The 13,838-nt window shown below is 41.9% G+C and overlaps 1 long non-coding RNA gene across 1 annotated transcript in view; it reads left to right on the top strand.

The window, feature by feature from the left end:
- The window catches only part of LOC133011137 (uncharacterized), a 28,005-nt gene extending 20,361 nt beyond the window's left edge, over positions 1 to 7,644 (top strand). Inside the window, exons 3-4 of the long non-coding RNA XR_009680721.1 lie at positions 4,514 to 4,623; positions 7,171 to 7,644. This is a non-coding gene — a long non-coding RNA (uncharacterized LOC133011137). The remainder of the gene's footprint in view (positions 1 to 4,513; positions 4,624 to 7,170) is intronic.
- The last annotated feature ends 6,194 nt before the right edge of the window (positions 7,645 to 13,838 follow it).

Here is a 13,838-nt window from a genome sequence, read left to right on the forward strand (position 1 = left end):
TCACAACATCCTCCTCCCTGGAGCACATGCCTCCTTATTACAGTGCACAGTTGTGTGTTCGTGTGTGTACGTTCTGTCTTGTCTTTTCAACCCTTTCATCTAAGTGCAGGTTTTGATATTACCGTTTCATCGCACCTCTTTTGATATGGTAAACAATTCTCCCTCTTGATTTTCACATCCTGCCGATCTCGCCATCAAAAGAACCTCGACAGGCACCTCTTTTTGTGTTGTTTTAAAAAAAAAAGTCTGGGATCATTTACGAGTTCAAGGGTACAGGAGGAGATAGTCCAACAATGAACAACTTAAAATCAGATTAGCTTTGGTAACCTCAGTAAAAACAACTTTGAGCTGCGCTGAATAGGTTTATTTCCATCTAAGGTCGGCGTGTTTGCCCAAAAATGTTCTTTCCATAAGGCTTCGGTGAGGTTTGCGGCATGTTGGTGGCAGGGCGGGCGGGGGGTCGGCTCAGATGTCTGTTTTGAGCAGAAGGACACGCCCAGAGGATGGATATAATTAAGACTTGTGACTTTTCTTTAAGGAGAGTGTACGAGTGACGGCTCTGGGTGGTCTCGCTCTACATGTCTGCACTGGTTTTATTATAAACAGGCATAATATGGTAGGAACACATTGACAAAGCACAAAGATCAGCATATACTATAATGTGCTCCGACATAAAGACCACAGAAGTGAAAACAGACATTTTACTAGTTTCCAGGCTCGATGTCTGGACACGGCAGATTAAAAGAAATAATAATAATAATAATAATAAAGATATTATTAAAGCAGTTTGGCAGACCTACCTGAGATTCATGGAGAAGCATTAGTAAAGGACGGCTTCACAAAGAACAACTGTGAGTCTGTGCTCTCTGGATTTTATCACAGAACCAGGTTAAGCCGTGTATTTTTACCCAAGACTTTATTTAGACATTGAATATGATCCCAAAAAAGCCTCACATCTTATATATATATATATAAATCGCTGTGCTTTTAAATATATATATTTTCTGTGTTCACTTATTTGGGTTCAAAGAACCCGACACAGATCTCCAGGAATTTCCCCTAAACAGTCGAAATCTCTTAGTCATTCAAGTATATTCCAACCCTGGGTGGCCCAGAGAGCTGAACTCTTCCCTGATGCAATGTTTGTGTTGTGTTCTACCCACTGAGTTACGCAGGGCCGCAAGTACAGAGTTTGCCTCGAACAGCGAGGAGGTATGTTCATTAATAACTTGCAGCGCTGCGTATTTGCTCGACCCTGTAGCCTCTCTGTCACTCGCTGCAGGAAGAAAAATATCCCCTGGGTCACTGGAAATCAGGTTTCAGCACCTTGTCACTGCTCTTCCACTTCAGACATGCGGCTTTTAAACGAAATCCCTCCCATGAAATGAAGACATTTGAAGATCGGGTTATTATCGAGGGAAACTTATTTAGAGCTGCAGGATTCCATATCCTCTTATCGGTTAGTCTTATGAGTTAGGAGTCAAAATTCAAGTTTTAATACATCTAATTGCTATTGAAAACAAACCTGTCGTTTACACGCAGCTTCCTTCACTTTGTGGGGGAAGAGAACAAATCTGATAACAAGGGTCTTTCAAGCGTTCAGTCCTGATTAATAACATCTTCTCGTTAACACATAAACACCCTGTGCAGCATCGAAACGTCTGTTCATTTGCAACTTTTCTTTTTTTCTCCCCCTTTCGCGTGAATTGGCTCATTTAGCTGGCAGAGGGAACACAGTTCTTTATTGTTGCATTTTGTTTTGAAGGGGCCTAAACACATGGGTGGTCCCAGGGCTTCCCCCCCCCACCACCTCTTCACATGGATCCATTAATGAGAGTATAAATTGGTGACTCCGTGCCGGGACCCTAATGACGCTGGTGCCCTCCCCGGTCCCGGCAAGTCTGCCTACTGGAGCAGAGCGAGGGATGCAAGAGAGAGAGAGAGAGAGAGAGAGAGAAGAGACAATGAGGTAGAAGTGGAGAGGTGGTTAGACTTACATAGTGAATGTATGAAGGGATGCACCGTGGAAAAGAAGGACGTATTAGCTCTGCAGCACAAATATTGAATTGCATGTATGTATTCTGGCAGATGCAGTAAATTAAACAAAGGTGCATTTGGAAAGAATCAAGGGACATTTCTTATAGGCGGCATAAAAAACGGTTTAATTTCTCCTTCAGCAGCTTTCCTGTGCCGCCCTGCACAACTGTATTTAACATCAAAGTGAAGTGTGAACAATTGAGGCAATTTTTCATCCGGGCCAAGGTCAATCATTGTTCTCTCTGTGTGGATGGAGAACCGGCAGAGAGGAACTCACAAGAACCATATTTCACCTTTTCAAGGAGTCACCTTTCAGCAGCCTTTTATATTTCTTTCTTTCTTTCTTTCTTATGTGTGTTTTCATTTGTAACCAGGTATTCAGACTGACGTGTGATTTGTTGGAATTTTTTCAGGTCCATTAATTACAGCTGGAGTGTTGTTGCTTTCTTAGCGTGGCTTTCATTAGTGTGGTCTAGACTACTTACTTACGATATGAAAGAAAAAGGCCAAGAAGTCAGATTGTGGTGAACTTAAAATATGAAACACTGCCACATGTGATAAAACGTCAAGTTCAAACCTCAGGCTCTCAACACAGATTTGTAGTTTAGGATCTGAAGCCGGCTTCTGTTTCACACTTGGTCCAAAACTGGTGATGTTTACACAAACTAAAACGGGTTAGGTCATAAACTGCAGAGGTAGAGCCACAGCTACAGATCTTTATCTTTATTAACTCATGACATGATTTGGTTTGCTTAGCAACCAAAGAAGAAACTACAACAAAGACCTCCTCCAAAGCCCACGGGTCCCATTCGATTCAACCAACTGCATCCAATTACACACATTCATAGATATCATTACCCAAAATATGCCTGATTATTTTGTTTCTACATTAAGAGGATCCACCTCCTGATGCAGATCCACACCAACGTTTAATGGGTTCATCCCAGATCCATACTGCATCCTCCAATCAAGTTTCATGGCATTTGGTCCAATAGTTTGTGTGTAAACTTGCTCACAAACACACAAATTAACAAACAAACAGACCAGGGGTCAAAACACAACCTCACAACAGTGGTAAAAATAAAACACTGTACTTACACTGCACAGTTCGACTTCTACACATAAGAAGATTATTCACGCAGCTTAAGTGGCTTAAAATCAGATGAATATGTCCTCTGTCTTTTTTGATGCAGCAAAACAAGGGATTTGAAAGAGAGTTTTGGGGGAATTTTTTTTTAACTTTTCCTCATATTCTGACATTTTATAGCCCAAACTATAAAATGAATAATTAAGAACCTAATCATCGAAACCAATCCGTGATGAACATGGTGATTAGTTTCAGTTCAATCCTCGTGTAGAGAGCGATAGTAACACAGTTTGAAAACTAGTTGAATACTGTATATTATATCCAATCTCTCTCTTTTTTAAGAAACACATTCAATAATGAATAGCTTTAGTAAAATACCAGGAAGGCTACATCAGCCCCTCCCACTGCGACTCCAGGTTGTACTCCTGTTTTCCCCCCCTCCCCTCTCCATCTGGTCAACCGAAGATGTTGTGCTCAGAAATTCTTTTTGATAATTCATTCTGTCTCAGTTCACATCACTCCCTCCCGGCCTCATCACACTGCTGCGAGCATGTCAGACGCCCCGGCTCTATATAATACATTACAGCCCCGTGCCGCCATTACACTCCAGTTCTTCTGTTTAAGGCGCCACATGAAAGCACATCAGCCGCATTCCTGCTTTATTAGACGAGACACGCGGCGGCCATCGCATCTCAACAACCACCAGCGTCTTCTTTTATTTTTATCAAGATCTGATTTGAGAGAAACGTGTCTTCAAAGGCTGATTCCAAATGTTTGCGTGAGCGACTTCTTCTCGAGGCATCAAAGTTCTTTCTCGTCCAACCACCTTTTTCTCTTTTATTTTGTGAAATTTTATTTAAAGATGAATCTTGTGTTAATGTACACACACTGTCTACGGCTGCTTGTCATTGTTTCTCCGGACCACCCGGAGTGTTTATACGAATTGGGTCGTGAGTGGGCTTGTTGTACGTATAAAATGGTGTTTGTGTGTGTGAGTGTGTGCGTGTGTGTGTGTGAGTCCTTTAGAGGGGAGGAAGTGCAGACGTATGATTGTTAACACTGTTACACATATTAGTGTGTAGGTGACTCATTTAAGACACAACAAACTTCTTCTAACGTTATTTGGAAATGTAGGAGTTGCAAAAGATACAATGAGTTCGGTCGTAAACTTTGTTTGTCACAAAGTTGTGTGTGTGTGTCTGTCTTTTAGAGTGTACATGCATGTGCTTCTTTCTTTCTAAATCCCTGTCTGTGTGTGTGTGTGTGTGTTTTGTGAGTGTGCGTTTTTCCATGTATGTGAGTGAGTATGACTTTTTAATAACAAGGTTTACCAAACAACACGTGAATTTACCTTTTGCTTTTTTCTCTCTTCTATTTGTTTCTGCCCAGGTCCAGACATGAAGGAGGCACACACGCACACACACAGACACACATTCATGGCACCTAGAGTCTGTCTGCGGTCTACCACCAGCCTGCCACACACACCCATGACTGCTACGGTAAGAATCTGAGACCACCGAGTCAGGAGTGAGTGTGTGTGTGTGTGTGTGAGAATGTGAGAAAACAAACTAATTCTCTGATTAATTCAATGACACAAAACTGATCTCTTCATCTACTATCATCAAAGTCTCAATTTTGGAGCAAACCTTAATTTACACAGTGTCATTTTACATCAGGAGTAACTCTCTGCAGGGGTGCATGCCATGTATAGTGTGTGTGTGTGTGTTTTTGTGTGTGTGCGCACAAAAACCTACCCCATTTTCTTTTCTGTCTCCATCAGTCAAAACCAATCTTCATACGTCAACTTCAGCAGCTGCACCACATTTCCCACAAACCCCAGCAACCTCCCTCCCCTCTCTTCCCCACCCAGTGCCCCTCCCAGGCCTCCCAGCGTCCTCCCTCCCTCCCTCCCTCCTTCTAAAAAACAATGCGAGCTGAAATTTCAGCGTGTTGGGCGGCATGGTGGGAAACCCATCCCTCTCTTTTATCTGCCCTTCTTCTCATTCTGCCCCTGTTTTGGGTTTGGGGGGGGGTTATCATGAACTTCATAGCTGTCTCCCAGCTGCTCGTGTACAGCTACCATAACGACAGGTCAGATTTAGACTAACAAGGTATTAATACCGTCATAAACACGGTTAGGGTCTTTAGTTTTTATTTCTTGGCCTTTATACTTTCCACGTGAGCTGCTCTTTGACATAAAACTTTATATTTTTGTTATTGTTTAATTGTTTTTAAAGGTATTTTTTTTTTAAATAGCCAATAAATACTTGTGTGTGTGGCTACCATCACCCAGTAAGATAAACTATTTAATTTACCTTATGCACCTTTCAGATTTGGATGACTGATGCTTTTCCCATTGAATATATATTCACATATATAAGAAACTGGGAAGAAACTGGGAAGAAAAGACAATCCCGCCGTGAAAAACATTTACTGATAGATTTGTATCGTACAAATACCATGCAAATATACGACACCGTGTTTCTTTACAGCATCAAAGACACGAGGCGCAAAAAACAAAGCGATAGATAAATAAATCCAGTGGAGAAATTCTAGGGTCGCTTCTCGCAGGAAAGCTCCTTCAATCAGAGCGCAGACCCATCATCCTGGTTTCTAGCTGCAGGTTAACTGATGGCACCCCCCCCCCTCGCAGGGAGCGTGTTGCTAACCAGCTGTAATGACACACTCCATCAGTTTGGCGTTTGCCTGCGCGTGGCTAGCTTGGTTAACAGTCGTCTGAGGTGCGTTTGTCTGTGTGTGTGTCTGTGTGTGTGTGTGTCTGTGTGTGTGTGTGCACGCCGGCTATTAAAGCACTTGAGAATCAGAGACGAACGGAGTCGCGCTGCTAATGGATGTGTCTATCGATGTTCCCATTTAGCAGCACACTGTAAACGATAGGGCAATGATTGCGTTGAAGACAGGAGGTGGAGGAGGAGGAGCGGTTCGGGCTGGGCGACGATAATGACAAGGAAGGTTGTTATATGGCGCCCTGCGGAGTCTCTCTCTGCTTTGTGTGTGTGAGACACAGAGAGAGAGAGAGAGGGAGAGAGACACAGAGAGAGATGGGTGTTCTCTTCCTTCATCTCTCTCGCTCCTTGTCCCTCTCTCAGCCCACTGGCAGTTATTCACTTCTCCCTTTTTCTGGCCAATCTGCTCCTCTCTCCTGACATTGATCAGTGCTGCTGGTCAACATCAGTCGTGGACGTCTCCTCGTCCACATCCACCCTCCATTTCTCTTTTCTCAGCCGCTCTCCCTCTTTGTTTTTTGAATGTACACCGTGGATGTGGTTGTGGCGGTGGATGAAATGGCAGACAAGCCAGGCCAAGACGGAATAATGCATCAGAGGAGGCAAAATAGTTCCTCCTCATAAATTTTTTAGAAACAGCAGGTTGCCCTTGAAATATTGATTTACTCACGAGTGGATTTTTCTGTCCAACTGTGTCTGAGGGTGTGTGTTAGTGTGTGTGTGTGTGTGTGTGTGTGTGTCCTGTCAATTCCAATCAGTGCATGTGTGATGATTATGAATACAGGCAGCCTGCCTGCAGGTTTGGCAGGAGACCACCCCCAGCTGGACCCAGACCCCTACTCAAGTGTGTCTGTTTGTGTTGTGGTGAGCGTGGTCGTACGTGTCAGCCTGTATCAGTCAGCGCCGTGACAACCTGAGGATAAAATAATGACAAGTACACAACATAGGAACAGATGAGGAAGAATCCAGGGGGGATTTAACCTCTTGCTCGCCTGAGATGTACAAAGATCCTCTACACATTCGAAACGTATTAAAATTGCATGTCCTCAGCAGAGGAATTGCCAGTTTTCATCCATTCCGTCAAGTACTCAGATGTTTTATGTCATTTTTCACCGCATGCACCACAGTGTTGGCCACAATTAGTGCTATCAACCCCATTGTCCCTAAACCATCTTGCCACTGCGTTTGTGAATGTAATTTCTTGTTAACTGCCTATTGTGTGGTGGAAGATTAATACTGTTTCAATTTGTAAATATCTGTGCAGTAAAAGTCCGTCTGTCGTTCTGTTTGTAATCGCAGGGCAGCAGATTAAGTGGGTGACGCCATTCCAGCTGTGAGGAGATGGAAGAAGTCAACAGACACACACGCACACACACAGACACACACAGACGCACACAGACAGACACACGGAGCCCGGAGGCGCACGAGCATTAAGTCAGGCAGCTAAACAGATCACGTCGCGGTATGATATCTGCAGACAGGCAGACAGAGGAGGCCGGTTTGTACCTGCAGGCGCGGAGCAACAACTCCCAGCACCCTCGCCAGGAATTTCCTCCCCCTCCTGAGAGAGAGAGAGAGAGAGGTGGGGGAGCAACTGAAGGTGAGAGAAAGACATAAAGTGGGATTTCCACTGTCACGCAAAACACATCATTTGAAAACCTGAACACAAAGTGGCTGCAAAATTAGATTTTTTATGATCTGAAAAGGTTCAAGGTCACAGCATCAGATATTTCTACTACTGAGACTCATCGACTAGAAAATTAAATCTCAGAGGCACATGATGATGATTTTTGATTTATTTCATAAAAAGGTATTTGTTCACTTATTTATACATAATAACTTAATAATTATAAGCCCAGGAATTTTCAGAAGAGGCTTTGACACAGAAATTTAAATTGAGACCCACAATGCTTGCAGGCCTATGTCTTGCATTAAAATTGCATTAATTACCTTATAAGAACTGTAATCATTACTGAAATTATATCTACATTCAGTGTTTTATTTGATCAATTATCATTTTTTCTTTTTCAGCTTAAATTTTGAAGCCCATTTTGTTCTTTTTGTTTCGTCCAGTGTGTCTTTCCAATGCAAAGGTTTCCTTTTGAAAGACGAGCTTGATGGGGGGGGGAGATAAAGGGGAGGAATAAAAGTTCCTGCGTCACATTTTGGGTCCAACGTTCTCCTTTACCTGCCCGGATGAAAAGAAATCCTCTCACATTAAAGACGACCCACACATTCACACGCTACTGTGATATCGGGCGCAGGCGGCTCCTTTGTTATTCCGGAGTAATCCGATCACCACCTGTGTGATGTCGCTCCGGATTTACGAGGCTGTTTTGACAGGGCTGAACAAATTATTCAAATTAACGACAGGATCTGTTTAGGCAAAACTTGTTCGGCTAGTTTTTAATGTTGTGACCGTTGCTCGCGGGAACAGCTTTGGCCTTTTTTTTGTTCTGTTTTTGTAGCTTTAGTGTTTCACTCTGCTCAGCGCCCTGGGTCACGTGTGAAGTGATTCCTCCACTGGGAGTCACCAGGACAGTTGGGTGTTGATTCATTGAACCCACTCTTAGTTCAATCAGCTTTCAGTTCACTTCCAATTAAATTCCCCTTAAAGTCAGGATCTTGCTTTTCTCCCCTTTAATCCGCCCTCCTTCTCTTCCTGGGGGTCGCTCCTCTCATTAGGAACTGTGTCGTGTGATTTCCCCGGCGGAGGTTTTGTTCTGGTGCTTTTACCCAATGCTTCTTTTTTTTTTTCCTTCAGCCTGAAAAAACGCCTCCTGAAATTTTTTACGAGTCACAGCTCTCCGCACCACGTCCACTTATCTAAAAATGATTCAGTGGTTAAATGTCAGAGCTGTCCGTGCCATTAAGGCCAGCACGTTTGAAGGAAGGACACCCTCATCCGCCCTCTCCCTCCCTCCTCCTTCCCCTCCTGTCTCCCTTCAGCTCTCTCACCCCCCGCCCCGCCTCCTCCCCTCTCGCCCTCCCTCCAAACCCGGGCTGGTTCGAGGGCTGATGTGCAGACCTTGTCATTCAGATTAAAGCCACATTGTCAGCTCAGGGCCCTTCTCTTTCGGCGCGTTGCGTGTCCCGGATCTTTCTTCCCACTGTCACCCCCTCCTCCTGCGGGCCAGAGAAGACCTTTATAAAGCAACATTCCTTCTCTTCCACTTCTGTCAATTCCAACACTGTCACTCAAATCACCGAGAACGGAGAGCGAGAGCCGAGCCGCCGAGTTAGCCGTGTCCCTCGCAGCAAGGACTGTGCTTTTTCGGTCCGGGACTGAAGTATTTTGGGTTCCGATATAGTTTTTTGCTCTTGCTCACAAGTGACAAGCTTACAGAATATATTAAGGGAGATGCACAGGAAATGAGAAGAGTTCGAAGCGGCTCTTGTGATCCAAAGGAGAAAAGAGAAGCGTCGCATTGTTCGCCGTCAGTCAGTGTGGTTGGAAAAGTTTTTAAATTCTTCAGCGATTTACTTCTTAATGTGATGTGGCTTTATAGTCACAGTGTTATTTTTAACTCTGAGCTTTCTGTGTGAGAAGAAGCGGGAGATATCGCCACATCGTCTTAGTCACCCCCCCCGATCCTGCCGGCTGAAAGTGTCCCAACACCACATTTATCATCCGGCCACATCTTGACTCACTGCCACAGCTTTACTGTCACATCGTATCTATATAATTGCAGCAGCAGCAGCGGCAGCAGCAGCCCTGTGGCATTTGATTGTTGTGCGTCTCACACACTTTGTTGCTCAGCGCCTTCCTCATCATGAAGAGTGGATCAGCACGCTGTAATAAAACCTTTTATGCAAGATGGCGGACAGTTCCTTAACTGGTAATAGCACAGCGAGAGAGAGAGAGAGAGAGAGAGAGAAAAAAAAAGCCAGAGTGCCACATCATAGCGAAAACAGCAGACGCCATTGATCAGGGTGAGTCTGCAGTTTCACACCCTGCCTCTTCCTCATCCTCCACCTTGCAGGAAGCCCCCGGGGCACGCCAGCACCTCTCTGGAGGCCGCGCTCTGCTTCGACACAGCAGCTGAGGACCGGCTGCAGCCCACGCCCAGGTGCTGTGTTTACCAAAACCCGCAATGAGTCTCGAGTTTCAGGATGACTCCCCCCTCCTCTAACTGCTACTTGTAGTGAAATAAAAAATGAGTTCCCAGAATCCGACGGTGTCATGACGGCCGTGTGTCATGGAGGTTACTGCAGACGGAGCTCATTCTCTGTCTGGATTTAAAAAGAGGTTGGTCAAAGGTAGTTCTGCTTTTCTTTTTACAAAGACTGTAGTTTAGTGGAGAGCACAGGGAGCAGTTGTTTTAATAATAAATTGGATTTAGTGTTTAGTTCCTTTATGTTAATTATTCAATCTCTTATCCTCGGGTCCAGTGTGTGAATGGCCATCACTACTGAAATAAGGCAGGATTATGTGTGTTTGATTGTATACATTTTACAATTGTGAATTAAAAAACAAAAGTAAGACAACGGGGGGTTATTGTTCCACGTTGAACACTCATGACTCCTTTTAGAGTCCTTGGGATTTAGTGTGACGCCTCCTCGCCCACACTGAAGACATGTCCCGTCTGCCATCATCTCTGGTCACCATCAGCTCTGTGCTCGCACCAGTGAACATTCAACGCTGTCGGTGAGTTTCTACCAAATTGAAAACCATCGACCGTTGATTGTGCCCTGTGGCCAGCCTTTGTCCACGGGTGTCTTGGAAAAAGATGAAGTCAAAGTCGTGCAGACGCCTGCGTCGCAGCCAAGGACGACGACTCCTTGAACAATCGCACGAAGAAGAAGAAGAAGAACATCGTCTCAGCAACAAACGCTAGAAAACTCCTCCAAACCACAGCAAAGGTCACAATCAACATTCATTGCTGTCGGTGGGTTTAGCTGTGTGGTAGAGCTCACTGAACGATGAATGCAACTGTGTCCCAGATTTCATCCGACCGTCACAAGGAATAGTGTCACAACATGCTGATGATGCCGTTATATATTTCTCCGCCTGTCACCCTCCACCCCCCCCACTCTTCTGCCTCCAACTGCAGACGCACGCTGGCGGCGTGAATGTAGAGGCAGTTCAGATTGGATCTTGATCACGCTGGCTGGGGGGGGTGGGGGGGCGTAGGGCTCCGAGTCTGGCTACAGCAGCAGGGGCAAGAGGAATAAAGATTCTAGAGATAGGTGGGGGAAATGACCTTTAAAGAAAAAATATGGTGTATATCTACAGTTTGATAAATGATTCAGTTGTTGAAAGTATGACATAAAAAACCAGCAAGACTCTCTCTAATATGATGAACGACCTTCGAGTCATTGCCAATCTGACTCGGAACACAAGGTAAGCCACTGAAGTGTTGATGTACATGTATTAAAAAGTCATTTATTAACACTGAACATGTCATTATTGAACAAAGCTTATATTACGTGTATTAAAATATTTACTTTCCATGTGTTTTTTTCCGTCAAACTATTAAAGATTCATAAAACAACTTTCCAGTGTTTTCCTGTTTTAATTCCATGTTCTCTTTGGCCTCATTGACAAATAAGTGGTCACTATAGTTCAGTGATGCAGTCGGTTGTTTTTCATATGATTCTCCTACGTTGGGTGGAGAAGATGTTGAAATGATGAGGTTGGATTTATTATTCTGAGTATTCAGACATTAATCCTACGAATAAACGCAGCACAGCGTTGATCTGATACATATTTAAAGCAGAAAATATTTAGTGTTAGTCACTATCAGCTATATAACAATTTTTACTTTAAAAAAAGAATACTTTTTAATTATTTATGTCATGCTGTTTGCAAATATATTTATTTTCTACAATTGAAGTACTTAAATATAAATGAAAAAAATACACTTGGGATTGTTAAAATAATTAGTACAAGTGTGTTTCACATTTTTAAGAATTGTCTTATAGAGAAAATAAACTCTTAATATAAATGTTTTTTTAATTTATTTAATTAATGACCACATCATGAACAACTGAACAGTTGTGATATATGCGTTTATAACCCAAAGAGCTGCCTCAGCAGTCAGCACAATTAAAATAAAATTAAAAAAATTATGAATCACTGTTAATCTGAATTCGCACAGACCTCAGTTTGTGACTGGGTTACTATGTAAGGACAAGATTCATATTCTCTATCATTTAATGTTAATGAAATAATACAAATAATAATAAAAAAATATATATATGTATATACTGCAAAACAAATTAACCTACAGCTGGTAAAGCCATAACCTATAGATGCTTATCCAGCTTGCCCAATTTAAAAATACATTCATTATAAGATCATATAATAAATGTTTTAATCCCAGTAAATCAGGTTTTGATTATAATATGTACATACATTTATGCTGTCCACTAAACTAAGGTTGCTTTACACCGTATGAGAATTAATCTAAGCAAGACATTAACATTTGTTTCTAAACTATCTGATTCAGACTCTGAATGCTGTGTGTTCATAAAACCCACTTTAACATACTCGGTCTCTGAAAATTGCTTCTATCCATAAAAAAGTGTCCAGAAAAGCAACTGCACTGTTTTGTGAACTTGAAAAATCAGACAGTGAATCAAAAGCGGGCGCTCGACCAGCGAAGATGAAGAACATTACTGGTGCTACTGGAAAATCCCTTTACTACGTGGTCTTTTAGTTTCATTTACTCATAAATGTAAGCTTACACTTTTAAAACAGCCCTGACATAGTCAAGAATTAAGTGTATCAAATATTTTAAATATACTAATATATTATGCCTCTGAGTCCTAACATTAAATTTGCACATAGAAATGATTCAGATAAGATATGGAGCTTGGCTCAGTCAGGTAATTTAATGCGTCAGTAAAGTCAGAGCGGGTCAGTCCTCTCACACTCACACACACACAGACAGACACACACACACACACAAACACATAAAACCATGATGATGCATGTAAGAAGATGATTGGCTCATCATTACCGAGAAGCTGTCAATCTATGTAGCCGGATGAGTCATAGCAGTAACTGAAGACCATTGTTTCTTAATCAGATCTGCATCTTTCAAAAAGAGAAGAAAAACTTGCTCTTGCAAAGTAACCTCAATGTTCTTAATATATAAATAAAAATAAATTTTATAGGATTCATGTAACTGAAGCAGCTTTTGGCAAAAGGTAGAGTAAACGTTAAAATAATTATAGTTTAAAAAATATCTTGTCGTTAAATAAAAGTATTAGACTAAAAACCACATTAAGAACGAAACACCACTTTCAATGCATCATATTTCTGCATGAAGATTCCTTCGAGATTTCAATACTTCCTATGTCAACTAGAGGGACACCGATAAAAGAGACATTAAAAACACCAGAGTCGACCACTTCAAGTTTATGTCTTTTTTTTTTTACATAAAAGCAAAATAAGAGGAAAATAAACAGGACTTACAGCTGAAGTTACTGTTGAAGCTTAACATGAAACAAGAGCAATTTCTAACAATTCATACACAACTGACAAACTACAAAACATTGATCAAAATTTACTTTTGCACTTTTTACATTAACTACAAAAACCTGGAACCTCAAAAGGTGTCTCTACACTCCTAATTGACATACTATTAAAATAGCTTTAATGTTTAATTAATAAAGGTAATTATTTGCATGCAATTAATTTCATGATGAAAATGTTAATGCTGTGAAAGAATTATCTTTCCAAAATACAACTGTCAGTTTGTAATTGTTGCTCTTCAAGCCGTATTTGTTATTCGTTATATTTCATTACAGCATGTGAAATAACACAAACCAGTTACTTGACTAACTTGGACATCTGAACATTTTAAGTTGTGATGTACAATTGAAAACTTCAGCATCCTGTTTCTACACAATCTGATCATATTGAAATTATTTAAAGAATTGTACACATACGAAACACCAATTAGGCTACGACATCACTGGCTTTCTGTAAAAAAAACATTTTAAATATACAAGAAAAG

Source organism: Limanda limanda, chromosome 9 (assembly GCF_963576545.1).
Source record: "Limanda limanda chromosome 9, fLimLim1.1, whole genome shotgun sequence".
NCBI lineage: Eukaryota > Metazoa > Chordata > Actinopteri > Pleuronectiformes > Pleuronectidae > Limanda > Limanda limanda.